This window comes from Dipodomys merriami, unplaced genomic scaffold (genome assembly GCF_024711535.1).
Source record: "Dipodomys merriami isolate MVZ:Mamm:240054 unplaced genomic scaffold, mDipMer1.0.p SCAF_24, whole genome shotgun sequence".
NCBI classification, from domain to species: Eukaryota; Metazoa; Chordata; class Mammalia; order Rodentia; family Heteromyidae; genus Dipodomys; species Dipodomys merriami.
In genome coordinates, this window is record NW_027203826.1 from 5,469,694 (window position 1) to 5,496,016 (window position 26,323).

A 26,323-nucleotide genomic window follows, 5' to 3' on the forward strand; every position below is an offset into this window, starting at 1 on the left:
GGGATCTCTAAGACTTGAACATCAAAGCACAATTTCTGCATCTTCAAATGATCCCACGGAGTCCATCCCTCTCCGCCACAACATCTGACACTCATATTTTGGAGCAGAGGTGTCCATGCCAGTCTCTCTTTTGTGTTTCTGGCTCTTTAACCTAAATTTCTGCCTTCCATCTCTGCAAGCTTGGTATACATGTGCAACTGTTCCTAGAACTTGTCCATGCCATTATTTCACAACTCAAAAACCTCAAACAAGAGACAGGTGGTGGGATTCCCCAGGGGAATTAAATGAGGGACTCCAAGCCCACACCATCTGAATCTGGCTGCTTAATAACAATCCATAAGTGAGCTGTGACTACCACTACTTTAAGGTACAAAATATAGATTATACTCAATCTAGATCAAGATTTATTTTTCCTTTTGGTCCCAAATATACTTCTATTAATGCCTTCTTGGCTTTTTCTAATACTTTGGGCAAGTGAAACTTAACTAATGGAATCAATTTGTAGAAGAGTGAGTCAGCTCAATGAAACTATAATCATTGCTTTAAAGAAAGAGGTCTTAAATAGGCCTTGGGAAGTGGCAGATTCTGTGTCACCATTTATCTGGATCAATTCAAGTCTCTTCATAATAGCTTGGGAATTATGATTTGTGCTTCAGCATCTCTATGAATAGAGGTCAAATTAAGTTGAGCCTATAAACATTTCGACCAGGGCAAAAGATTATAGCAACTTGTTGTCCTTTAAAAATTATTCAGGGTAGGGCTGGGAAGGTGGCTCAGTGGTAGAGCGCTTGCCTTGCATGCATGAGGCCCTGGGTTTGATTCCTCAGCACCACATAAACAAAAAGAAAAAAGCCGGAAGTGGTGCTGTGGCTCAAGTGGTAGAGCACTAGCCTTGAGCTGAAGAGCTGACGGACAGCGCCCAGGCCCAGAGTTCAGGCTCCACGACCAAACCTCACCTCCCCCCCAAAAAAAAGTATTCTCATAAGTCAGAGTTAGCATATTTTTTCTTTAGTGGTCCAGATGAAAATTTTATTTTTTATGCTATATAGTCTCTGTCATAATTATTTAGTCATCAAATAGAACACAAAAGGAGCCGGGCGCTGGTGGCTCACGCCTGTAAGCCTAGTTACTCAGAAGGCTGAGGTCTGAGGATCGTGGTTCAAAGCCGAGCCAGGCAAGAAAGTCCATGAAACTCTTATCTCCAATAAACCACCAGGCAAGAAAGTCCAAGAAACTCTTATCTCCAATAAACCACCAGAAAACCAGAAGTTGTGTTGTGGCTCAAGTGGTAGAGTGCTCGCCTTGAGCTAAAGAGCTGAGGGACAGCGCCCAGGCCCAGAGTTCAAGCCCCATGACCAACCAAAAAAAAAAAAAAAAAGAACACAAAAGGAGGTATTTATAATATGTAAACAAATAAAGATGGTTGTGTTATAGTAAAACTTTGTTTACAAAAACACCTGATAGGCTATATTTTAACTCATGGGCTATAGATTGACAGCTCCTGTCATAAGCCATTTTCTTTATGCAAGCATGTCACAATGAGAAAGAAATGCTGTCCACCTGGACAGTAGCTACTTTGGTGTTCAAAAACCTAGAGACTAGAGAGTAATAATTGTTCTGTCACTACCTAAGCAAATATGAATAAAATCCACACTTAGCACGATTCCTAGATGGTTTATGTATCTTGAATCTAGAGACTAACAAGTCTCAAATGCCAATCAAATTACAGCTTCTAACTTAGTCTAAGGTCCAACTTATATACTTTAAATAAGCTCTTGAATAATATTGATAATGTCAATAGAAGAGATTTTAATGGCAAAAGTCTAATTAAAAGCATTCATAGCAGGGGGCTGGTGGCTCATGCCTGTAATCCTAGCTACTCAGGGACTGAGATCTGAGGATTACAGTTCAAAGCCAGCACAAGAAGGAAAGTCTGTGAAACTCATATCTCTAATTAACCAGTAAAAGCCAGAAGTGGAGCTATGACTTAAGAGCACACACACACACACACACACACACACACACACACACACACACGAGTACACTCTCATTCAATACAAAACCCAATAGAGGAATAGAACACAGGAGTAGGTAGACTTTTACAGCCCACCACTAGTTACCCAGTTCCCCTACAGCAAATAATAATGTGCATATAATATTAGCTAAGTATCATACCAGAACAAAAATACAGACACTCCAATCTATTTCAAGTGAAAAAAATAGATATAATTAATCAATTTAAGAGACTGCATGAATTTCTCATATTAGACAATTAGGCATTCACAACAATTCTGAATAAAATGCTATCAATATTGACAGATGAGACCCTATAGCCATCCCTGTTTGTCATCCATCTAAAGGAAAGAACCAGTAATCCCTGGCCCCAAAAAGCAGGACCCTGGAGTACACTACTGCTTGGGAAGCAATTCAGTGAACACTGCCAGTCAAAAACACAATATTTTTTCTCACATCCTACAATTTGAGAGTATCTAGTGTAATATGAGAAATTATAAAGCAATAAGAATTGAAACAGAGCTTGATTGAAACAGAGCTTGATTGAAACAGAGCTGGGTGCCAGTGGCTCACTCCTGTAATCCTAACTACTCAGAAAGCTGAGATCTGAGGATTGTGGCTCAAAGCAAGCCCGGGAAAGAAAGTCCATGAGACTCTTATCTCCAATAAACCACCAGAAAAAAAAGTGGTGCTGTGGCTCAAGTGGTAGAGTGCTAGCCTTGAGCTGAAGAGCTGAGGGACAGCATTCAGGTCCAGAGTTCAAGCCCCATGGCCAACCAAAAAGAAAAAAAGAAAAAAGAATTGAAACAATAAAAGTACAATTCTTTCTAGCAACCTAAGATTCTGAGAGCAATAGAGTCTGTGGCTAATTCTTAAATCAGTCTTCATAAAATCTCTATAAAGATCAAAGCAAAAACAGCCGTTTGAAACTTTGACAATTACTAGTGCATAGTATCTCATGCATAAATGTATTAGGCACCCAAGTATTTTCTCCCTGAAGGTTTCATGTTATTCTACGTTAAAACTGCTTCAGAACTGTGCCCACCCTCAACAAGAGGGACATCAGGAATGATCTCCTCCAAAGTGAGGTTATTCTTTCCTCCTGGAGCATGAACTATGCAGATGTTGAGTAACCAAGCTGGCATCCAGATGTCGCATCCCAGCCAGCAATCATGGCCCTTCCACTCTGGCAGTTGCTCTCTTTCTTTTCTACCCTTCCTCCAATCACCCTCCACTCCAAGTAGTTTGCTATTTCCTCTCTCTTTTCCACCTCACATGCTCAGCAAAGGCTCTTATTGCCTAGGTCAGTTCTAAGGTTAACAGCTGACTCACACCTCGCTTTCTCCATATTGGATTCCTTCTTTGTTCCAAGGCTTGGCTCAAGTTCTACATCATCTTCAGGTTCCCTGAGCATTCCAGAAAGAAGTTCTCTCTCCTCCTTTCCACCGTTTATCACTCTCTTGACTCATGCTTACCATACAAGAGTAGTTCTCTTTTTTATTCCTCTTCTCTCCTTTTAGCCCATGAGAAACTTAGGCTTGCGTTACCTCTTATTTGCATATACGTATGTGTATGTCTTAAACCCACTCAACAGTTCCTTATACATCACAGATGCTCAAGAAGCATCATTCTTATTTTACTAAGTGTAAGTAGTAAATGAGCTCTCAAATCTGATGAATGCATAACCTCATTGATCATAAGCTCACAAGTTCTTCATTTCTATGATTACAGCCCATCCCAAGTTATGTTTTACTGGGTGTTTATGGAGCCCTGTCCATTCAGAAATGTCTCAGTCATGGAAGTGGCACTGTAGCTCAAGTGGTAGAGCACTCACCTTGAGCTGAAAAGCTTAGGGACAGTGCCCAAGCCCAGAGTTCAAGCCCCATGACCGACCAAAAAAAGAAAGAAAGAAATGTCTGAGTCAGTTCTTGGCATATTTAATCTCCCTTTCCCTTTGAAGAGAGCCTGTGCCCTCAATTTCTAACAGGTACACACCCACAATACCACATACCCTCTTTTACTTAGATATTTATCCCAATCTTACTTTGTAAGATAATCTTTCCACAATCAAATTCCAAAAACTCAGCAACGAGATTACATTGTCTCATTTTTCTCAGCCATAATCCATCTGTAACAAGCAGATGTCTCCTGGGTTTGTTTGTTCACAGGCCTAATTTCTACCCTTCCCCACTGAGAACTTCCAACTCCGATAGTCCAGGTTGTGCTGTCTTCATACCAGCATGTCTACTTGGACTCACTTCAACAGAACCTTTCAGCAGAGATATGGCAGCACTGACTATCCCTTAGCCATTGACAGGGTGAATGCGAAGAGTGCTCAATATAATTGATTTGCACAGAAGGAAAAGTCATTTTAGGACAACGAAATGAAATGGAGGAAAGTAACAGAGGGGAGGTTAATTGGGAAATATTGTTTACATGTGTGGAAATGTCTTCATAAAATCCTTTTGCACAACTAATGCATGCTAATAAAAAGTAGGTTATAGGGAAGGCTGATGGTGAAAGTGAAGAAAGGTGAATACAGTCAAAGTACTTTTATACATATGTGCATATATGAAAATAGAACATGAGACTTCTTGAAATTGTTTTATGAAACGGAGGAGGGGTAAAGGAGGATGATGGATGATATAAAGTTGATGGGATACAGTGTAAGCGTGTATGGAAATGTTGCAGTGGAACCCCATTTGTATAAATAATGCATATTAAAAAAACCAATCTTTCAAAAGAATAATACCTTCAAAGTAATGTATAGGTTGATTACTTCTTGACAAGAAAGAAGGAGGAGGAGGGGGGAAGAAAGGAAGGAAGGAAGGAAGGAAGGAAGGAAGGAAGGAAGGAAGGAAGGAAAAGAAAGAAAGAAAGAAAGAAAGAAAGAAAGAAAGAAAGAAAGAAAGAAAGAAAGAAAGAAAGAAAGAAAGAAAGAAAGAAAAAAGGGAAGGAAAGGAGAGAGAGAAAAAAGAAGGAAAGAAGGGAGGAAGGAAGGAAGGAAGGAAGGAAGGAAGGAAGGAAGGAAGGAAGGAAGGAAGGAAGGAAGAAGGAAGGAAGGAAGGAAGGAAGGAAGGAAGGAAGGAAGGAAGGAAGGAAGGAAGGAAGGAAGGAAGGAAAGAGCCATAGCAGATGCCCATACATGCACAGTATGTCTCACATTCCAGATTACCTATTAGTAACTCTCCTTTTTCTTTTTTTATTACGTTTTTATTGTCAAGGTGATGTATGGAGGGGTTAGTTACGTAAGTAAGGGGTAATAAGTAAATTTCTTGTCAAACTTTTTACTGAACCCACATTCCAGTTTAGATTCTCAATGATTTGGTCATACTGCTAATAAGAAAACAGGAAACTGAGACTTGTTAAACTTTTTAACAGAGTAAAATAGTCTCATTGTTCCCATAAAAAGGAAGAGACTGGATTGGTGGATAGAACTTTCTCCTGAAGGAGCCAAAGTACTTAAGAGAGTTTCAGGTGTAATTCTATGAAAGTGAGGGCAGGGGAAATCACCCAAACCAGGTCTCACATACAAGGCTATATATAGTACATGCCTAGGATATTGAAATAATGTCTTCTGGAAATAGTTATTTAAGATTGGTGGCTGAAGAAGAAAAGACCACAATGATAGTTTTTGAAAGGTAAAGTACAATGATTCATAGATAAATAATGTTTGAGAAAACTAATGTAATAGAGAAACCCTGCAATAACTTCTGATTAGTGGTTAGGCATAGCTATGAATTATTCATTCTTAAATGTCCACTGTGAAGGCTCTTAGTTAAAACTGCTTAGCTCTTTAGTACCAAAAGGTATCAAAAAGGAAGGAAGGAAGGAAAGAAGGAAGGAAGAAAGGAAGGAAGAAAGGAAGGAAGGAAGGAAGGAAGGAAGAAAGGAAGGAAGGAAGGAAAGGAGGGAGGGAGGGAGGGGAAAGAGAAGGGAAACAAGTTTCAAGGCAATCTGTGGAATTAAATCTATTAAATGATCATTTATCATCACAAGAAGGCTAAGGAATAAAGAGAAATTCCCTAGAAAATAAACAGAAAACGATATAAAATCTAAGAAATTTGTGATAAGATGCTTCTAGGGAATGTGAAAACATTCTAGTTTACTCCTGCCCATACCAATAATCAGTCAGTACTTACACAAACTCGCAGGTCCATCTTATTTGTACAATCAATCGCTCATTCAACAAATATTTCAGAAGGATATAATATGTCAAGGATATAACAGTGTCTAAATGGTTCACACTAAGCATCTTGCACTAGGCCAGATCCTGTGCCTAGTGCTAGAGATACAGGCCTAAAGAACCTGTGACATCTGATTTCAATGAGCTCTAGGTGGGATGTGAGTCAAGAAGTCCCATTCAAACCAAAATTCACCTACAGCAGACCACCTGATATGAGGGAAGTGTTCTAATAAAATCCTTTGCATCTCTTTTTCTTTGAGTCCCAGCTCAAGGAAAGTCCCTGTGGTTGTTCCAATGCATAGTGACATGACCTTGGAGAAGTTGTTATTGTACATTTACTCCACCAAAGTTTTATTGAAGATTCTTATTGTCCAAGTTTTAATTACTCTATTCAGTATTGTTTTCCTGCAAATCATTTCAAATCATTGCTGGAAGACAAACAAATTTATTTTAAAATTTTAATGAGATCATATTAGAAAACACATCAATCTAGAACCCCAAAGATTTCACTGAGTCCTACAGGATGGAAAAGTTCTACCATAAACCCAGATCTTTATGACATAGAATTGGGGAAGATTCTCTTTTCTTGGTCACCCAGAACTAGCCTTTTATCCACAGCTCAACTTCTCATGTTACTCCAGACAAGACAAATGAAGGTTTCAAGAGGAGTCACAGCTTTCTGACACAGCCTCCAGACTCACGCAGTGATACAGTTGCAATGACTGGTCCTACTTACATCAACACATCCACGGGGTCAGAGCATTCTCTACGGAGCAGAATCCTCAACGTCAGCAGTCCCCTGTGTCTTTGATTACTTCAGGTTCTTTAAGATAATCAAGCTACAAGTATTCAATCCCAGACCACTTGCAGATCAACCTTTATGGAGAGGGAAGAGAGAAAAGTAATATTTGAATTACAGACTTTTACTTCATTCATATTACTATCTAACAACACTTCCAAGTAATAACACATGTCATTAAACTTCTGGAAAACTCCACCAGATACTTATGAAAACATGAGAATGGAAAAAATCTTAGTATTTTTATGAAAATAATTTTGATCTTGTGGATCTCTTAAAGGTCTCTCAAGCCGGACGCTGGTGGCTCATACCTGTAAACCTAGCTACTCAGGAGGCTGAGATCTGAAGATTACAGTTCAAAGCCAGCCCAGGCAGGAACATCCATGAGACTCTTATCTCCAATAAGCCACCAGAAAACTGGAAGTAGAGCTGTGACTCAAGTGGTACAGTGCTAGCCTTGAGCTGAAAAGCTCAGGGACAGCGCCCAGGCCCAGAGTTCAAGTCCCACGACCAAAAAAAAAGTCAGAAGTTCACAGGAATCCCAGATAACAACCCACATAATAAAAAGTCTCATATCCACATCAGACTACCATCCCTTCTTCCGTTCAGGGGCAACAGTTATCTATTGAGCCGTTTTCTAGAAGATAGCTATATCTATCTATCTATCTATCTATCTATCTATCTATCTATCTATCACTATGTATAATATAGATATATATTATAGGTATAGATAGATATAAATAGCTCTATATAGATATATATCTATAGATATACATATTTTCTAGATATATATAACTATATATGATATGGATATCTGGATTTTTTTAATTTGAAAAGGTTAAATGTCAGTATACTATGCATTTCACCTTGGTTCTTCTGTTACACCTGTTGGGGGTAGATCCATTCCAGTCTCCTAAGTGGCCTCCTTCATTCCACTGATTTATCCTATCCCACTGAAGGGCTAGAAATATGTATAACTAACAACATAGAGCCACAGTATTCCGATGGGCTTTTGAATGGCTAATTTTCCTATTTCTTTTTTTTTTCTTTTTTCTTTTGTCAGTTATGGGGCTTAAACTCAGGGCCTGTGCACCGTCCCTGAGCTCTTTCACTCAAGGTTAGTGCTCTACCACTTTGAGACACAGCACCACTTCCAGTTTTCTGGTGATTAATTGGAGATAAGAGTCTTAATTTCCTGCCAATTTTTTAATGGAAATAGAATGGCTACATGAAACAAAAACAGATGCTTGGTATCTTCCAACAGCTTTCATCTGGTTTCTAGGTTCCCAGTGGGGTGTGCAAGTAAAGTCTTCAACCTTTGAAAAACCAGGCATGCATTTGCTCTATTCCTGTCCTTTGATAGATCAGGCTTACTTTACTAATCCAAGCATGAACCATACCTGAGCCTACATGCATGGGCCTGTTTACAAATACCATCCTCTTTTAAAACACACTGTGAGGGAAGAATGGGGGCCCAAGGGTCTCACAATGATATTTCTGAATGCTGTCTCCCAATAGGACTCAGGTGTCACAAGGCTGATTTAAGCCTGTTGGTTCACAACTTCCCTAACATAGAGGCTAAAGCAGCCCTACCTCATATAGCTTAGCAGGTCTAATAACACTGAAAGACTCAAATGTTAAACATTATATAAGCCATCTGGGTTTTCTTCTTTGTTCTGAGGTAGACAAGCTCTACAATCTCCAGAAGCTACTGAGCTGCTGCTAACTCATACAGTGGAGATAATAATAAGGTTGTTAAGAAGAATAATTCTAATCATGTATAAAATCGTCCTACCACATACTATGTGCTCAACACTTAGTAGTTGTTAACCCCCTCTTACCTGTTTTAGGAATACAAATGAGTTCTAGAGTACTCTGGAGAAAAAGAACACTAGGACCAGTAAAGATGGTTGAGTTTTTTTTTCAACCAAAAAGCAATTTCCTGAAGTGTTTGTCACCTGTCTAACTCAAAATGAGAGTCACAAGTACACTTTCCTCCTTTCTATCTCACCAGGCTAGGAAAATAGGTACAATGATCCCTACTCCTCTGTGTCACCTTTCTAGGCTCTGAAATAACATAGACCAGAGTGGTTTGCATTTGTACAACCAGGGAACCTGAGAAAATCCACCATGGTTTAGAGGAATCTTTCAGTGTAGAATGATTTATGAAAAACAATAGTTCCTTTGTAGAAAACATCAGGAACCTCTGATCTAATCCAACGTTCTTATTTCACTGATGAAAATAAGCCCCAAACTCAGAGAGCTAACTGATTTACAAAAGGCCTCATAACTTCTAAGTAGTAAAACTGAGACTAGGTAAAGTGACCCTGAGCCGTTGGAATCATCCTTCATGTGCCACATGTCCAGGGTGGGTTCCAAGAAGCCTGAGAACAAGCTACAAACTTCACTTATCTCTGCTACATCAGTCCAGCATTGTAACTATGCCCAGCCATATAATTAGCTCAGGGGTTCAAACCACATCTTATTCATCTTCTTGTCGGTGTCCTACCCTCTCCTCTGTTTTCAACCACTTGTAATTATAGAGTAAAAAAAATCACAGCTTATTTTCCTCTTCTGAATATACACATGATCTCAGACTTGGGGAGTTGAAAAGACCATGAGAATTCACCTAGCAAAACCCATATGGAAACTCAGGTCATGATGAGCTCTATGATTTGCCTGGATCACCACTTAAGTAGATTCCAGATCCAAACCCCATCCTTTTGGTTTTGTCCCATTATCCTACTAATCTCTAGTGCAAGGACATGGTTTGTTTGGTGTTTTGGGGGGGGGGTTGTGTGTGGCGTTGTTTTTTTGTTTGATTGTTTCTTGTTTCAATATTGATGTTGGTGTTGGTGTTGGTCCTGGGGCTTGAACTAACATCCTGGGAGCTGTCCCTGATCATTTTCTCTCAAGGTTAGCACTCTACTACTTGAGCTACAACTCTATTTTCAGCTTTTGGGTGGTTAATTGGAGACAAGAGTTGAAATGACTTACCTGCCTGGACTAAAACCAAAGCACAGTCCTCAAAGTTCAGCCTCTGAGTAGTCAGGATTGCAGGTATGAGCCACTGGTGCCCCTAGCAAATGATACTTTTGAGACAAACTCTCTAGTTCCTAAATTCCATGAATATATGGTGTACCTTTCTTTCTTGAAGGCGCTTCTTTAACTAATTAATTAGTTAATTGATTTAGTGTTGGTTTGGGGGCTTGAACTCAGAGTCTAGGTGCTCTCCCTTAGCTTCTCTTGCTCAAGGCTGGAGCTCTACCACTTAAACCACAGCTCCACTTCTGCCTTTTGCTGTCTAACTAGAGATAAGAGCCTCACTTTCCTGCCCAGATTCTCATCCATTTGCTCTGCCAGTAACAAAGGATGAGACAGCCACAAGAGATTTTTTGACTTGGTATCCTGATCATAACCTTAAGGCCTTGACCTCCATCCAGGGGTACTACTGGAAAAGTAAGTCTTAACATCTCATATGCTGCCCATAAGCCAACATGCAAGTCCCATTGCTCTCTTCACCTTTGGCAGGGACACTGTCTTATCACTCCTACATTCAGTGTGGGTTTTTCCTTGAGAACTTCACAACCCTTATCTAAAACCTTTAGATCTCTGGTCACATCTGGACTTCTGAAAGCAGCCCTATAACATGTCTCTCTGCCTCACTTGACTCCTTCTTCCCTGCAATTTCCCCAATAAGCTGTGGTCACCTGAATTTTCTCCCAACAACCCTACATTTGCTTTGAAAGAAATGTTCAAGACTCTACAACATACAAAGCTCTCATTGATTGCAACAAACGTATTTGTACAATGAGATGTTGTGCAATCCTTACTTCCCAGGACTGGTTTTCACCACCCTAAGACCATCTCCTACTGTCACCAGATCAGACACAGCCTTCTGAGTGCTGATCCTCTGCTCTATCAGATACTCTCTACTTCCTGCCTGTCTAATGTCCACTGATTCTTACTTTCTAGCATCTGCCTCCAAACCTTGTAAACACTTCCATACACTCCTACACTTGAAGACACTGAATAATTAGCCCTACCTTTTATGTATTACTCTTTTACTATTTCTTGGAAAAGACTGTAAGTACTAAGTGCATGGTTATATTATGTACTAGGTGTGAAAGCACTTGGTAAATACCAAAGAAAGACTCCTGCTAAGTAAAAATAAATTTTATAAAGAAGAATTCATATGAAGCACAGAACTTTAAGTTAAGCTGAAAACTTTGAGCTAACAAAACTTCAAGTCAAAACCTAGGGAACCCTTTTTTTGGAGGGGAGGGGGAACGGGCTCAAGCATTTAAACCTCCTTTGTTTCATTGGCTGTAGTTTTAGAAAATGAGTGGAGACTTACTCTGTCCCACCCTGGAAGTGCAAAAGATTTCACTCTTTCTTTTGTGCTTTCTGCCATCTTCTCCTAGGCTTCCAGCATACCTGGCCTCTAGGAGGGAAAGTCTAGCGCATGCATATTCAGTGATAATAAACTTTCCAAGATTCTGGACTTAAGACAATTCTTCTCAAGAGCACATTCTGTCCTGACAATTGATCTTTCCTTTCATTCCTTTAATTATTCTGCAAAGATTTAGTGAGCAAGTTCTTCAGATACAAGGATGGTTAATAAAACAATTAAGGTACCCACCGTGGAATGAACTTTTACTCAAAATGTGGTCAGCGGGAGACCTGCCACACGATAGCCCGAGGGAGGTTGCTAAAACAAATACAGCTAACCTGAACATGGCACAACACATTTCTTTTCCAGTAAGTCTGGAGTAGAGCCTCAGATCTGCATTAACTTTAAAAGAAAGCATTGCAGTTGATTTTGAAACACATTAAACCTTGAGAGCCACTGGCCCAGTAGAGGAGACCAACATCGAAGGGGATGGACAGTGTGCCTTCTTTAACATAAAAGAGAAATTTACAATTGTAATGTATGCCCATGGAGAGTGATTGAGTAATGGAGAAGAATTCACATGTTGCAATGAGAAAGAAACAGATTCAAGGTCTCATCCTGCCTCTGGCATGTCAGACCGTTGACCTTTTCTTAGATTCGTGTAGTCAAGTAGGAATTATGCAATTACTTTAAGGATGCAATGAGATTTCATATGCAAAGAGCTTAACTTAATCTTGGTGAGTAATAAACACCTATTAGAAGTTATTGGAAGTTAGTTCTAAATTGGAAGTTAGTTCTAAGTTAGTATAATATATATATAAACACACAAACATTTTAACTAAAGTATGGTATACACAGAGGAAGGTTTCAGTGTTGTATCTCCTTGGAACTTACAGTTTAACAAGATGAGTGACAGGAAGCTAAAATATGTTGGAGTAGGTTCAACGAGGTGGGAGGGCAGAAAAATGGAGAGAGGGCAAATGTAGTCTTAATATTCAATGCATATACGTGAGAATGGAACCAGGTAAATTGGGGGGATGGATGGGGATGGGAGACACAAGGGAGAATGATAGAATAGTGACACTGATCAAGATGCATTGTACTTATAAACTGACACACTGCATTAAAGTTGCTTTGTACAACTACTTACAGATAATTACAAAATAATTTTTAATACAATCAGATCATATACTGATGGCTCATGCCTATAATGCTAATTACTAAAGAAGCTGAAATCTGAAGATCAAAGTTCAAGCCAGGAGAGGGCATGAAAGTCCTTGAGATTCTTATTTTCAATTAACCACCAGAAAACTACAAGTGGAGCTGTGGCTCAAATGGTAGAGCATTCCCCTTGAGCAAAAATGTCAGGGACGGTGCCAATGCCCTGCATTCAAGCCCTAAGACTGGAGCACACCAATAATAATAATAATAATAATAATAATAATAATAATAATAATAATAATAATAATAATAATAATGCAATCATGGATAAAGTCATTGTGATTTTTAATTAATAATAAAATTTGAGGGAAAGAAGATAGCTCAGAAAATGTTTGATGGAAAGTGAAGAGCCCAATTTAGCTGTAACACTGCATGTTGAAGTATGAATGTACTCTCACAACCCACAAGAGTTCTAGATTTTTTTTTAAGTTTTTAACTGTATTTTTTTGTCTTTTTTTTTGTTGTTGGTACTGGGGATTGAACCCAGGACATTGCACTTGGTAGGCAAGTGCTTTGCCACTAAGCTACATACCAGCCCATTTTTTTTAATTTTGTATCTTCAATTCTATAATTTGGCACATTAGTACAAGTGATAACCAAGTACCATCATATGGCCTCAATGCCAGCCTTTTTGTTGGTGTTTACAATTTACAGATGCCAAATGAAAGCCAGATCAAGACAAGAAGCTCTCTAGAAATAGAAGTGGTGGGAAAACTGAGTCATCTCGTGGAATGGAGCAGTTTGATCTATTCGGCCATCCAGTCAATGCTGTTTCCGTGCTGTGAGCAGATGTGAGCTGGAATCTGACTTTTTACATACCAGCAAGTACTAGTTTATAAGCAGAATGCCAAGGCATAAACATACAAAGCAGATGGGTTGTCCACAATTCTATTAGGACTTGCATTAGATACCCATTCAATGCCAACTGCAGCATCATCACAAAGCAAACCTTATCTTCAAGTGAACAGATAATTTAGTAAATTATCAAATGATACCTCATTACAAGTGGCACTGACAATTGCCTACCCCGAGTTCTGGTTGGAATTTGATTTTCCTGACTTATGAGCCTTGAAGCTATTAAAAATATATTGCTTGACATGCTTACATTTACATAAATTCTCTAGGTATGTATTAAAAATTATTTAGGTATGGATTAATACACTTTAAAAGCAGACCCACATTAAACATAGACCAGACCCCCAAAATACATGATTCTACTCTATCTTTAACTTCTATATACTAGTGATTAATTTTAACAAATCCACATCATGTCATATAAAATAATATTTTAAATTTAAACTTCACTTATTTTAATTGCTTGATTTTCTTTATAAAGTTGCTTTCACTTCTTAACTGCACCAGAAGCTGTAAGCAGTATGTGATTTATGCTTATTTGTGTTTGTGTGTGTGTGCACACGTGCATTCATATGTGTTCATGTACATCAGCACTAAGCCCTCTAACTGAGGGCTTTATACTCTTGCTCAGTTTTTTTTACTAATCACTAGTGCTCTGCTACTTGAGCATATCAAAGTTAAACTTAAAATACTCTTTTAATATGGCCTTTAAAAGGGGGTATTTAGCTAAATGAAAAGGGAAAGGAGGCTGTTCAGAAAGTGTTGGGTTGGCTGACCTCTAGAATGGACACCATAATGACAGAAGACATAGCTGTGACTGTGAAGCTGAGTGTGGGGACTTAGACAGTGATGAGCATCATTGAACCGGAGTCTGTAGAAGTTGTATGATGTCCTTTGCAAAAGGAAAAATAGTTGTACCAAGTTACACTGCCAGTAGATGGCAAAACTAGAATCAGAATCTCCTGACATTAACTCTCAACCATAAGATGGTTTTAAGAGAGAATATCTACATATTGCTATCATAAAGCCACTAAGATGGCTAGTTTCCTGTGATTATTATAATTTCAATTATATGACATAAGCTTTTATCCAAACAAATGTCTGCTGGAATCTCCAAGCATCTTCTATGTACCTGCTGAAATCATCTTTCTCAATAATTACGTTTTCACCTCAGGTCATTTATTAAATCAAGTTTTAGAATTCAAATTTAGGATACAATGATAATTATCAGAAGAACAAAATCAGCACATTGAAATATAAACACCCATGAGGATTACCATATAATAATATCCGCCTTTAAATAAGAAAGAAGTAAACAGAACTAATCAGAGTGTCAGGATTTAGGAGCTAAAGGAAGAATTTTTTAAACTGAATAGTACTAGAGTAGTTTTAGGCTCACAGAGATACTAAACAAAAAGCTTATTTTCTTGTGCTACCTGTGTATACACAGTACAACTCCCCTGTTATCAACACTATTCAGTGTATCAGTGAAATGACAATGACACATCACATCCAGAGTTCACTCATCCTTGCTGACAAACATGTCCACTATCCACTGTCTACTATCACAGTATCATTCAAAACAGCTTACAACCATAAAAATACTGGGCTCTACCTCTTTGTCCCTCCTGCCCTCAGCCCCTCCCCACCATGAGTACTTCTACTGTCTTTTCTAGAGTGTACTATAGTTGGAATCATATAGTACATAGCCTTTAAAGACTAGCTTTCTGCACTTAATAATATGCATTGGTTTTCTTTATATCTTTTCATGCCTTAATAGCTCATTTGAGTGTTTGATATTAATCCATTATATTATTAACTGTATTTTTTATTAGAGGTAAATTATTTATTGTCAATAAAATTATGAATGGCAATGTTTTGGAATAAATACACAGGAGAGGAATGGCTGGGTCAAAGGGTAGTTCTGTGTTTAATTTTTTGAGGAACCTCCGCATTGCTTTCCAGAGGGGTTGAATAACTTTATATTCCCCCAACAGTATATTAGGATTCATCTTTGGCCACATCCTCACCAGCATTTGTTATCATTTGTTCTCTTAATAATGGCCATTTTATCTGGGGTGAGGTAGAATCTCAATGTTGTTTTTATTTGCATTTCCTTTATGAAGAGAGATGTTGAACATTTCTTCATGTGTCATTGGCCATTTTTACTTCTGAGAAGATTCTCTTTAGTGCATTAGCCCATTTCTTAATTGGGTTTTTTGAGGATTTAATTTTCTAAGTTCTCTGTATATACTAGATATTAGCCCATTGTCTGATGTGTAGCTGGCAAAAATCTTCTCCCATTCTGTGGACTGTTTTTACTCAAAAGATTGCAAACCAGTGTACATTAAAGCCTCCAAAACAATCATGTTTACTAGAGCACTATTTACCATAACCAAGTATGGACCCTCAGTTGATGAATAGATCAAGAAAATGTGGTATATGTACACAATGAAATTTTACTCATTCGTTAGAAAAAAATAATATTATATCATTTGTAAAGAAATTGAAAGACCTGGAAAAAATTAAGTAAAGTAAGTCAGGCCTAGAGAGACAAAGGATGCACCTTTTCCCTTATGTGTATAAAGCTAGATTTAGCTTATAAAGTTCTATGTAAATATACTGAATGGTATGCAAAGGTATACAAATGCATTAACTGAAATATAGTAGATTATAGGGAGAACTCTAAATAGTGGTAAAGAAAGAAAAACTCAAAGTTCAACAAAATAAAACACCAGGAAGCAGGGTCTTGAAAGGGAAATCAGTAAGCTAATAAAGAGGAGAAGAGGAGGGAAATGCAGTCAAGAATCCAATGCATATCTTACAAAATTAAGATGAGGGAAGAAGTGCGTAGGGAAAGGGGTAACATTGGTCAAGACACATTGTACTCATGGACTACTTGGATACATGGCGGCTCCTTTGTACAACTACTTACAGATAATATTTTAAAGAAAAAAGACTGAAAAATGTGAATGAGAAATTACTATTTCCATTACTGAGTTTTAGCCCTGAATAAAGTTGCATGATGTGGCTATACATCAGTGTATAACCATGCTTCCACTAAAGGCTGTCATGGCTGCCTTCAAGGAAGGAGAATTATGAATAAAACTAAGATAAAAATCCCACATGTATATTTTTAATGGGGACATACTGTTTCAATGTATTTGGACAATTATTAAGGAATTACTAGTTGGTATGTTAAGTGTTCAGCTTTGTCAAGAACTAAACAATCTTCTAAGCTGCTTGTGCCATTTTACAATGCCACTGCAATGACTAATGAATGAGAGTTTCTACTGTACTCTCCCTCCATTTTGTGTTGGGGATTTGGACCTTTCTAATAGGAGTATAATGGTATTGCCTGTTCTTTTAACTGGCAATTCCTCAATGATATCTAATATTGATCATCTTTTCATGTGCTTACTTGACCTTTATCTACCTACCTTGTTTGGTGAAGTGTATGTTGAAGTGTTTTGTCCATTTTTAAACCATTCCTTATTGTTGAGCCTTAAGAGTTCTTTATGTGTTTTAGATAAAAGCCTTTCATTCAGGTATGCCTTTTGCAAATGTTTCCTCCTAAGGTGTGGCCTGTATTCTTATTCTCTTAACATTGTCTTTTGCAGAGAAGTTTTTAATTTGAATGAGACACCAGCTTATCAATTCTTTCATGAATGTATTTCTTTCATATAATACACACACACACACACACACACACACACACACACACACACACACACACACACACACACACACACCTAGGTAAGAAGCAAGACCCTAGCTTAGAAATAATATGTATATATTATAAATAATATATATATTATATGTTATGTAATAATATATAGTACATATACTATATATACACATATAGTATATAATATGTATGTATTATTATAAAGAATAACATATACATATATAATATATTTTATGCATATTTATAATATGTATATATAATATAACAACATAATAATATGTTATATAATAACATAATATAATAACATATAATATGTATATATGTATATAATGATATGTATATACATATTATATATTATTATAAATAATAATATGTATATATGCACCTTTTCTCTTTCCATATAAACTTTTTAAATTTTATTTTATCAAAACACTGTCTTAATATATATTCCAGGCTGGCCTTGAATTGGCCATTCTGCTTCTACCTCCTAAGCGCTGGCATTAAAATGTGGACCACCATACCTGGAACTCCTTACAAACTTAAGAATCAGTTTGTCAATATCCACACCTTGCTAGGATTTTGACTGGGATTCAGAGATATTTTTAATTTCCTTTAATAGTATTATGACATTATCTCAACTTTAAAACTCTATGAGTCAGGCACCAATGGCTCACACCTATAATCCTAGCTACTCAAAAGTTTAAGAGCTGAGGATTGCAGTTTGTATTTAGCCCAAGCAGGAAAATCTGTACAATTCTTATCTCTAATTAACCAGCAAAAAGCTAGAAATGAACTCTAGTTCAAATTGTAGAGCTCCAGCCTTGAGTTTAAGCCCCAATACTGTCGTGTGTGTGTGTGTGTGTGTGTGTGTGTGTGTGTGTGTGTGCGCGCGCACACACACACACACACACACTCCATAACATATATATTCTAAAATTAGAACTCCATCTGGCTGGGAAAGAGCTATCCATTCTTGAGTGAGTTTAACTTCCACTGTCTTTTTCAGATCAATGTGTTCTCCTAAATCACTAGGGGTCACATTTATCCTAAAGGACAAGTTCCAATAGCCTTCCACAGTCTCTCAATTTTATAGACCTCTGGGAATACAACACTGAATAGCATTTAGGTGTAACACTTGTGGAATGTGGGAATTTAGAATGATGAGCATATTCCGGAAAATGATGAAGAACTTGACAATAAAGACAATGGTGATGAGGAAACAGTGCCCCTAAAGAAGATGGGATTGTTGGTAATGGCTGAGTAATTATTTGGCTATACTGATGATGTTGCCTTCATGAATAAAATAATATTTTATTTACTTTTGAAATTTTCTCCTGTCACCTGCTATTCCAAGTTCCTAAGGACAAAGATTGTTATTTATTTCTAGATCCCTTATTTCCATTTTTCATATATTCAGCAGGTATTTAATAACAGCTCACTATTTCCAGATATTATTGTGCCCTAGCACTGAGCTAACCATGGACTCAATGTACAGTAACTTTTTTAATAAATGAGAGACTTTAAACTATAGATATATAAAATTGTAACTAACTTGAGAAAAATAAATATTATTTATACTTATCTACCTCCAAAACAAATAACAGGAAATATAAGATAAATATTTAATAAGTATATGCTGAGTAATTGGTAAAACTAAAATACAACACAATGCAAGATTATTAAGAGGATCTGTGCGTAAAGGATACAGCAAATATATGAGAACTCTGTATTCTACTCTATTCTCAGTTTTTTCTATAAAGCTAAAGCTGCTCTAAAATATAAAGTATTATTTTTAAGAAGGAAATTAAGAATAACAAAAACTTGGGTCTTTTTTTAACAGCACCTGGCTCTACTGATAATCACCATTGAAGAACTATTTTTTTAATTTTTTTTAGTTATAGTTCATCAAAAGTTAAAAAGGAAAGCAATATTAACTCAACCCAAGAAACAACTTTTCATGTCAAGTTCTATCCAAATTCATATTGTTTCATAAATGTCTATGACTTCACTAATCTTGTTGATCACTAAACCATAGACCATTGTACAGCAGACAGAAAGACCACTCAATGATCATTTGCTGAGAAGGAGATTCAAAGAGTTCCTTAAGGATTCATTTGGGGTCTCTACAGGCACAAAGTACAAGCCACAAGACAACTGAGTGTGTTAGTATATTACAGATGATGTCCAGCCTCCAAGAGAAGCCAGACTAAACCCAGGAGCTTCCCGGTGATAATAAGCTTTCTGCACTGTTCTACCAGGCCTCCTTGATTATATTAAAGCTGACTTTACTCAGTGTTTACAGGCCAAAATTAGATGCTAGCTAATAAATATCTCATTTTCCCAATGGTAGGATTCTGCATTGAAGATATTCGATAATATTAAACAATTAGATGATAAACAAAGAAGAAAGCACAAAATTAGAAAGGAAATAAAAATAAGATAGTTATGGTCATCCAAATCATATATGAATAATGCAAATATATGAGACAGAAAAAGCTTAGAGAACTCATCAGTGTGATCATTAGATGGCTGCTCCATTGCAACAATGAGACATACAAGTCGTTATGTCAAAAACAAACTTTACAACTTTGGTGGGGGGAGGGGGGAGGAGGATTGGGGGGGAGAGGAGGGGAAGGGATGGGAAGGGGAAACAAAGGATGAGGCTACAATGCTTGATAAGAAATGTACTCATTATCTTACCCATGTAATTGTAACCCCTCTGTACAGTATTTTCACAATAAAAAAAAAAGAAAATCCAAGATGGCAGACTAGAGACATGGCACTATCAGAGCTCTGTTCAATCAGAAATACAAAATTCTAATTAGATGGTTGGTGTTACAGTGAATATCCCTAGAAAGGTGTCTAGACATCTTAGTTTCTTTGTAAAACTATATTATTCAAAAACTGTTGTGCACACTGTCTTATATCAGTCAGATAGCAGTAAGTGCATACTGAATAGAATAAAATCAAACAGAATATAATTAAACGCCCAAAGCAACACGTGAAGATTTATCAGTAGAGTTACTTATCCCTAGTTCACATTATAATTGCCTAGTGGCACTTTTAAGCACCAGCTCTCATTCCCTACCCTGACATATTTTAATGGCTACAGAAATCCTTAAGGTCTATTTGGGGTTCCAAATTTCCTGGTGAAAGAAGCCCAGGAATGCCTGGGGATATTGGATACATTTCTGGACTGAGTAGTTATTGTAGGGAAAGAGTTGGTTGATTCATATATTGCGCAGTTTCAAACAGGGAAAGAGGTATAAAGAATCCAGTGTGTCTGCACTGCAGACAGGTCACCATTTATGGGCGCTGGCACAAGACATTAGCCTGTCACAGAGGCATGTTTTTAAATGGCTGTTTGCTTTCTGGATGCCTGTGGGACCTGTATTTGGGTCTGAGGTGTAGCTAACGTACAGTGCACCTAGTACGAGAATATGAGGAGAGATATCTGAACATTAATATTCATTTATAAGTGCACCTAGTAAGAGAATATGAGGAGAGATATCTGAACATTAATATTCATTTACAATGCTCTGGCATTAGTAGATGGGAAGGCTGCTCTAATTTTATTAGCGTCTATTAAAATGCAATCAAATGGAAAGATTTGAACTCAATTTGTTATATGTGATACAGATTCACATACTCCAGTCTTGGAAGAAGAGAGTTCACAGGGAGGTTGGGGACAATGGGTAACAATGAAGTTCCTCTGGATGATACTTCTACTCTGCTCTTAGATAAGATATGAAGATTGTTAAAATTTCAAAGCAAAGACCTCCAACTTTTGAGGTTTACAAAGGAAATTGATCTTAACTGGGAACAGAGGTGGGGCCTCTTCTGAAGCCTGGCCTTCCACACACACCCAGGAGCAGCTGTAACCCTCTGACTAGAGGCTCAGAATGGAAACGTGAAGCAGAGGATGGGGAAGATGTGCCTGACAATGACAAGATATTCCTGGGTCAAGACCTAAGTCCTCAGCTGTATATGAAGCTTCTCAAATGTCAATCTCCTTTGAGGAGAAAGTAGGGAGGCTGTTCCTGACTAAACCGCTCCTGTTTGGAGACAGTTCAGATGCAGGCAATGCTTAAAGAGACCTTGTGTCTTTCATCTTCTACTTTGGGTGAGGAATCAAGATAAACCAGGCCAACCAAAGGCAATTTTCAGAGAGAAAACCTAGGGATATTCCCTATTAGGAGAATTGCTTCCATTCAAGGAGATGATGGAGACCACCCATTTCAGAGTTTCACACACAGCCAAATCCACCTGCCCTCCCATGGGTCAGGGCCAACTACCAGATCCACCCTGTTAGAGGATGCCTTACATTGGGTTGTGGTATTCAGTCATCATAATCCTAAGGTTGACATGGTTAAGATCTTTCATAGACTTCAGAATGCATTTCTATAGTGTTCTCCCTGCTCCCCCATCCCACATCTCTGTCTCTCACTGCTGAGGATCAAACCCAGGGCCTGCACATGCCGCTCAAGTGCTCTCCCGTTGAGCTACAACTTCAACTCCAACTATTCCTATTCTTGCTCATGTAATGAACATAAAAAGCAAAATGCAGAAAGTAGTAGAAGATGGAGTCAGAATTTAACCTAGATCTTTAGACTCTAAATCTCAGGCTCTTTGCAAAACAAACATAAGTATATATTAAATAGGTAGAAATTAATCCCATCCAAGATCTAAATAAAAGCTCATCTAAGGGCATTAATGGCTTCAGAGAGGAGATCCACACTGTTCCCTTAACCTGAGATCCTTACCTCCTGGTCAATGAGTGAAATATCCACTCTAAAAGTAAGCAGTACATGTGCAGAGGGAGTGGGGAGAGTAGTATTGTTGGAGGAGACAATCAGTAATTCAGAGCACACAACTGAGAGCAAGACAAAACAAATATCATACTCTTAAGCAACTCAGTTCGCATCTCTAAACCTTAATCTCCTTTCCCTTTATTTAGAGATAATGCCTTACAGAACTTGCAAGGATTCAGTCAAGTAATACATGCAAATCTTGAAGCAGGGAGCCGAAGGCCTAGAAAGAATGCAAATGTTGTCTTTTATCCCCCATAAACACATACAGACAGCCTCATACAACCATCCACAGACACCACTAACTGATGAACCACCATTACCATCCTTCCTGTTGATGATAACTAATATCCCTGTGGCAATTTGTGAGCACAACTTCCTCTATTGTCTCGATTTAGGATAAAAACATGTAAGGGAAAATGAAAGGAGACGGATGGAATGGAAAGAGCCCTGATTCCATGTAGCAAGAATCTTGATCATTTTTAACTCCATTTTCAATGTTCTCTGAGCCCGTGAATACGTCAGTCCTCCTTCCTCTCAGTGTTGGCAGCTATTAAAAGAGAGAGGATCAAATGAGTTCCTTTTCAGGACTCTGCTGCTCCAAGGAAAAGATGCCTAAGGAAAACAGCGAAATGGTGCTGAGGCCCGGGACTGACTTGAGAAACACGAACTCTCTCCTCAAATGGCTGGCCTGAGAGTTTGGGGGGGTCACAGGAAAACTTTCTTTCCTCTTGGATCAAACTAGATCTAGAACCTCGACCTGGACTCAAAGGTCTCAACGGAAATCAGTCACAAATCACTGAGTAACAAAGGGAAAGACACCCCATCGCAGCAAAGCCAGAAGTCTAAGAAGTTATATTTCGTGTTCATTAAGTGAAAATCCTCCACACAGCCGGCCTCCTTTCCCAGCCGCCCAAACCTCGGAGTGAAGCCACCCCTAGTTAAAACTGTCCCTGTCACAATTATATCAGTAACTGCCCCCAAACACAAAATGCACTGGGTATCTGATCTCCAAAACCCAGGACCCTGAAACACCACCACTAAATGCCCCAACACTCAGCTCCAAGCTCCGCTGCCCTCCACCCTAAGCCTGACTCTGCAATCGGCCTGTCTGGTCTGCCAACATTTCCAACTGCTCTAACATTGCTAAAGCTGCTGTGTCTTGCAGCAGCTTCTGTCTCCAGCTACTTTACTTCGGCCTTCTTGGGTCATTAGCGCTCTTTATTTGTTGTCTCCCCCCCACCACACGCTCCTTCGCCCTGTATTACACAAAAACAGACCACCAGAAGTGTGAGATCTGACTTCTCAAGTCTGTACCACCCCCTCCCTTCTTTCCCCTTCCTTGCTTGAAATACCCCTCTTCTGCTTCAAAAAACTTTTCCTGAGATCACTCTTTCTGAGAGAAGTACATTCAGAACTTTCATTTTCGAAAAAGGAAAAGAAACAAAAGGGGGAACAAAAAGATCCACATCACTTACTTTCATCCAGGGGGTGCACAGTTTGGGAAAGAAGAAAACAAGAGTTATAATCCACTGCGTCCCCCCCACCCCAACCCCAAAAGAAGAATCAGCTGGGAGACGCTTCTTGTTCCCCTCTGCCGGTGTGCTAGGCATACATCCACAGGCTGATGCAAGATGCCTTTGAGAGGAACCTCACATTCTGAGGATTCCTGGGAAAGCGCCAGGCATCCCAGCATCCAATATATTGCACATTTGGTTTCAATTAGGAAGGGGGTTGGGGAGGGAAGAAGGCAAGTCACCAATCAGAGCTGTTTTCTGTTTAGAGACTATTTCTTTTGACCCAAGGGACCATGGGCAAAGCTATAATTTGCAGCAAAACCCATTCATAGAACAAAAAATATGTAAAACCATAGAACAGACTTAAACACGTAGCTCCCTTCCGCCTTATCCCCACCCACGCACATCCCAGCGCCCTCCTGTGCCATCTAAGACTTGATCCCCATCCTGGGGCACCCCTCCTCCCCACCACCTCATTTTCCTTACTTGAGCTGGATCTCTAAGCACGACTTCAAGTTTGGAGTTTCTTCCAGTTGAAGGGTCCGGGATCGCTGAGATCACATGCCTAAAGAGAATCTTTAGTGTTGGGGCCATGAGCGCTCAATGCTGAGCCCTGCTCAGAAAGACTTGATTCAATCCTTCCCCGTCTCCTCTACCAAAAAAAAATCTAGATGATTCCAGAGTCCAGGTTTTCAGGAGGGTTTTTTTTAAGCTTTTTTTTTTCTCCCCACTCAATTCTCAGTTGGCTGCTGTCACCAAGGTCCGTTTTTGTCCTGGATTCATAGCTGTTAAATGAAAACATAAGCATTTACAAGGACTTTATAACTTATTTTGTACACTTCCTCTCCTCCTCCTCCCCCTCCTCCTCTCCTGGTCCTCTTCCACTCTTCTCCTCCTCCTCCTCCTCTTCCTCCTCCTCCTCCTCTTCTTCCTCCTCCTCCTTTTTCTTCTCCTCCTCCTCCTCTTCCTCCACCTCCTTCTTCTCCTCCTCCTCTCCTCCTCCTCTTCCTCCTCCTTCTTCTTCTTCTCCTCCTCCTCCTCCTTCCTATTCCTCTTCCTCCTCCCCCTCTTCCACTTCTTTCTCTTCTTCCTCTTCCTTCTCCTCTTCCTTTTTCTTGTTTTTCTCTCTTTCTTCTTTGTGTTCTTCTTTCCTGCAGCCAAGGTAAAGATCATGTGACAGCAGTGTGTAGGGGACAGGGGAAGACACCTTGCTAGGCTCTCTAAGTGATAACTAATAATCCTCTCCATCCATCCAGGCACCAGCCTTAACCCTTCTTTTTTTTTCTTTTTTTTATTATTATTGTGAAAATACCATACAGAGGGGTTACAATTACATGGGCAAGATAATGAGTACATTTTTTATCATGCATTGTTGCCTCCTCTTTTGTTTCCCCATACATCTCTTCCCCTCTCCACTCCCCAAATGATCACAAACAAGACCATACTAAAGCTACCAGCACAACTATGTTTATTGCAGCATTATTTTTTTTTTGGTTCCGGTCGTGAGGCCTGAACTCTGGGTCTGGGTGCTGTTCCCCAGCTCTTCAGCTCAAGGCTAGCGCTCTACCACTTGAGCCACAGCGCCACTTCCGGCTTTTTTCTTTTTGCTTATGTGGTGCTGAGGAATTGAACCCAGGGTCTCAGGCATGCAAGGCAAGCGCTCTACCACTGAGCCACCTTCCCAGCCCCTATTGCAGCATTATTTACCATAGCTAAGATATGGAACCAACCCAGATGCCCCTCAGTAGATGAATGGATCAAGAAAATGTGGTATATATATATATACAACAGCCTTAACCCTTCTGAGCCTGGCTCACTCACGACAGAGCACAGATTCTCTGTGAGTGTATGGAGTGCAGGGTAAGAAACTACTCAAGGGCAACAGATCCATGGAGGAAGGCAGATGTCAAAAGGTGAGCTAAGAAAGTCTAGCCTGCCTTTGAGAGCTCATCTCACACTAAAGAGACCTCTTTGTTCTGATCTATCCCCAACTCTCCTCTGTTTATACTTCATCAGGGATTATATAGCCTTCAAGATGAGCAGGGAGAGAAGTGGAGCCACAGAGAAAGAGAGAGCCACCCTTCTCACCACAGTAATTTGGGAGCATGAGATGTTTCACAAGGGAAACAGAGGCAAAGAAGCTACTAACAAGAGTGGCCATGAAATTAAGATCCAGTGTCAGTGGTAAGTATCTGAAAGGCTTAAGAATCCAGCACCTCTGAGAGTCAAAGCAGCTTGGGCTGTGTACTGCACAGAGATGGAAGAGGACAAAAAGAATGAAGAGGATCTTCAGAGAGCAGCCACAAAGACAAAGGCTGAAAACAAAACCAAAGAGGTAGAAAACTAGACCTCCAGTCAGTTTACAAAGAAAAAACATAGGACAGAGAAAAACCTTCAAATAGAAGACACAAAGTCAGGGCTGGGAAGGTGGCTCAGTGGTAGAGCACTTGCCTTGCATGCATGAGGCCCTGGGTTTGATTCCTCAGCACCACATAAGCAAAAAGAAAAAAAAGCCGGAAGTGGTGCTGTGGCTCAAGTGGTAGAGTGCTAGCCTTGAGCTGAAGAGCTGAGGGACAGCGCCCAGGCCCAGAGTTCAGGCCCCACGACCGGACCCTCCCACCCCCCCCCCAAGAAAAGAAGACACAAAGCCAAGTGTGAAGGTGACTGAAGCCAAGATACTCAGCTCAACTACATAAATCTATATTGAACATTATCAGGCACTTTACTGGGTGACTGCCAGAGACATCCATAGACATCCGGTTATAGACAGACACCCAGAGTCCCTAATATGGGTTTAAGCCTGGAGTAGTTACTTCTTTGGTATGATTCTAAAGAATAGATCA

General features: G+C 39.1%; 1 protein-coding gene across 3 annotated transcripts in view; it reads right to left on the reverse strand.

Annotated features, from left to right (window-relative positions):
* The window catches only part of Ddr2 (discoidin domain receptor tyrosine kinase 2), a 139,420-nt gene extending 115,083 nt beyond the window's left edge, over nt 1-24,337 (reverse strand). Inside the window, exons 1-2 of one of the 3 annotated variants that reach the window (XM_070034204.1) lie at nt 23,967-24,337; nt 6,936-7,075 (exon numbers count right to left, since the gene is read on the reverse strand). The gene's annotated coding sequence lies outside the window, so the exon portion shown is untranslated. Of the gene's footprint in view, nt 1-6,935; nt 7,076-9,995; nt 10,022-23,441; nt 23,551-23,966 lie in introns of those variants that run through there. The other 2 variants (XM_070034203.1, XM_070034205.1) reach the window with 2 other exon arrangements.
* Between the last annotated feature and the right edge of the window lie 1,986 nt (nt 24,338-26,323).